This window comes from Rhipicephalus microplus, chromosome 1, assembly GCF_043290135.1.
Source record: "Rhipicephalus microplus isolate Deutch F79 chromosome 1, USDA_Rmic, whole genome shotgun sequence".
Taxonomy (NCBI): Eukaryota; Metazoa; Arthropoda; class Arachnida; order Ixodida; family Ixodidae; genus Rhipicephalus; species Rhipicephalus microplus.
The window spans coordinates 188847946-188851333 of record NC_134700.1 but is presented as its reverse complement, the minus strand read 5'-3'; the positions used below and the strand labels follow the sequence as shown (position 1 = coordinate 188851333).

Sequence of the window (3388 nt, the reverse complement as noted above, 5' to 3'; positions counted from 1 at the left end):
TATACTTTGTGATCAAAGGCTTGTTTGGGCACATCTGCACATAGGCGAGCCGGGCACCATTGGCAAAGCTCACTCAAAGTGGTGCATCTATTGAAGACGCGCAGCCTACAATTTAGGCCACAATACGGCTCTTAGAATAAACTGCACTCATACAGAGCTTGAATTAACATTGAACGTAATGTCTGTACAACTGAAGATGAAACACTGAATCGTTCAACGTAAAGAAGGAACTGCGGTGAGGTGATGCCGGCAATGAGTACCCAGTAACATTCGCGTTTAGATAAAATATATAAAAGAGGAGTAACAAAAAGCTGTCACATCAGCGAAATGCAAATTTCCACGTGAGATGGTCCACCTGGAGATATAAATTTTAGTTCATTTCATTCTCTTCGCCACTCCTCGGATTTTTCAGAGCAACAAGAATTGAATTGAAATGTTAGTGATTTATAACATACAATATCAGTGAACTAATTACGCAAGTGTAAATAAAAGCTATGTTGACGGCCTTTCCATACCAAGCGCACTGGTGCGCAAAAAATGAATGTCAACGCCCCACTTTTTACCGAGCGCGTATGTCGACTTCGTCCGTCCCAGCGGGATAGCCGTGATCGTATAGTGGTTAGTACCTTGCGTTGTGGCCGCAATAACCCAGGTTCGAATCCTGGTCACGGCAGCTTTTTTTCTTCTCACTTTTGAAATATTTGATTACACATTGCTGTACTGTGTCTGTGGACACTTTTGTGTCCGCAAGTGGTTTTTGTTACGGATAAAAACATCAAAAAAAAAGAGCGTGACACAAATGTTAGCGGTAGTGCCACCTCTTGGTTTTCTGTTTTTATTCCACTTCTCTTGTCTCCCCTAGACCAATAGTGTATATCATGCAAATTACGCAATTATTGCAAGTGAATAAGTGTGTTCACGTCATATTTTTAAGTTTTGCATTTCATGGCATTACACGGCAGCGACTGTCACTAAAGCGAACGAGTGCTTTTAATTACCTTAGAACATGTTAACCGCCGTAATTTCTTTGCAGTCGGATATACGAAGGGTCCATAACCTCACGCAACGAAGAAAACTGGGCTCTCCTTGCACTCTCTAGCGGTCGTTCATTACTTACAAGAATAAAGGTTGCCAAAACAAGACAACATAGCGAGGTTGCATTCAGTCACAGCATCGGTTGGTGAAAGAGCGCCATCTAATGCAGAACCAGAAAGACATTCAGTAGCGTCCCCTGTAGCGCGTTATACGAATCGTGCAGAATGTGATATCCCAGGACCTTCAGTAATGCCCTTTTTGCTGCTAACGCCGGTTCGTGCGTTGCGCGTCGCGAAATTACACAGGGAGATTTTCCACATACGCTATAGGAGGCATCAGTCGGCCGTGAGTGGCGGACGTTCACGCTAGCCTTGGATGAGGAGTAACGCCTCTCGACAAAATGCCGACACCGCTAATAAGGTTAGCTTAAGCAAACAAACCTGCCAGTAGCTCGGACAAGTTAAGCTACTACTTGCATTATATACTTGCTTTTCTTCCGTAACAATACAGAAAAACCGTGGGGACCAGCACATGTTGCATTCCTGATCAGTGATCACACACTGCATGTCAACCACTGAGCCACCACAAAGTCAATTACGACCAGCTTGTTCATTGGTATTCTTCTTTTTTAAGTATCAGGCTTAGACGACGGCTGACTGCATGCAAGCTTGGGAACGGTCTAAAGGCGATGGCGAGTCCAGCTCGTTAAAGGGACACTTAAGCCAAATAACAATTTACCTCAGAATGAAAGCTCAATGTATGATATCAAAACGGCAGTATTATCAACAGCAGTGCCCTACTTACGAAAAATTAGGGTAAATGCACAAGAATACACACGCCACAGTAGGACATTCTCAACATGACCCTGATTACGTAAGATGAACCACCTACAAATAATCACTAGTAATTGATCTGGCTGCGCTTAATAAAGAACCTTCTGTTCATCAAGAGATGCAATAAAATGCTGCTAGTTAGTTCAATTCATTGACAATGGTGCCAGTGGTTTCATAACTCAAATTCCGCTAGGGTAATTTGGACAGGTTGTGTTATTTAGCGGGGCCTAGTTGAAGCAAAACACATCTGCCATCTCGACGCCAATTGGAAATTGATCAACAGCCGTTGTTGCGGCTGTGGCTCCACTGCTTTTGCTTCTAGTGTCGGCGGCCACGCAGTAAAGTCAGGCAACGTTGTGCAAGTGACGTTGGACGGTGGTCCGCTTCAGTGGCGGATAATTTGAAGTGCGCTAAGCCGATGCGGACCACTAAAACGTGATTTTATTTCAACATAAGCTCTTCCTTGGCACAACAATAACACTAACAGGTTTCTGGACCACTATTTCAACAATCAACGTCGAATTAATAGTTGCCTTTAGTGTTCCTTTAAATCATGAATGCGGCGACATGTTTGCACTTCCACTAACACCCTTAATCTCCGCTGTACACAGGCCTTTCATGTGAAGGTTGCCCTAAACATTCCTTTCACGATTCACCGTCAGCTTTAAGAACCTATTTGAAAGACTACGATACGAGCACTTTGTGCTCTAAAGTCACAGCTTTTGAAAGAAAAGGGTCGCGGAAGGGTCACTGCTCATATATTGTGGAAATTCCCTCGTTGTGGTTGGATGGATGGAGAAAGTTTATTTAGAGTACTGAGAGACGCGACTTGCGCGCAGTGGGTTTCACCCACGTAGATGGCAGCCATTAAAAAAATCTGATCTTTTTCGAAAGTGAACGTCTTGAATTTACACTGTGACTGGCACTTTAAGAAATAATTGCGTGGCATGGTTGTAAACTTATTCAATTTTCATCATGGCATGTGCAATGCAGTTTTAAACGAGGTTCAGCATTGGCGGCCGTGTGGTTTTGAGCTGCTGTGTGCGACGTCACGGATAAGATTCTCATCCATTGCGCAAAAGTCTGATCTTAGATTAATGAAAAAAAGAGAAAGAAACACTTCTTGGCGTGCTTTAGGCTGAGGTTAACATATCCTCGCGAAAACTAAAGAAAAATTCTGCCGCTGCGTTTCTCAATAACCCAGTGAAACTTCACGTGATGTAAAACCCGACAAATTAATAATATAGAATATTATCTGGCACAGTTACCTTGCTGCATTTGACACCTATAACGTGTTTTCGCTCCTATATTGCTCCTTTAGGCCTGATACACAAACTTCTAATGCGCATTGTCACTTCTTAAAGATAGAGCCGTAAAAGCACAAAGTATATAAGAAACAATAATCTCTGCGTTTTCCATTAACACGTATCAGGTATCCGATAATACGAGTTATAGCCACGGTGAAGCGTATATGCAGATTTGGCAACGCTACAACATGCTCATAGCTCATGCGTACCGTA

The 3388-nt window shown here is 43.0% G+C and overlaps 1 non-coding gene across 1 annotated transcript; it reads left to right on the top strand.

The window, feature by feature from the left end:
- Positions 1 to 601: 601 nt before the first annotated feature.
- TRNAH-GUG (transfer RNA histidin (anticodon GUG)) lies at positions 602 to 673 on the top strand. Its single transcript has one exon. It is a non-coding gene; the product is annotated as a tRNA-His (tRNA).
- The last annotated feature ends 2715 nt before the right edge of the window (positions 674 to 3388 follow it).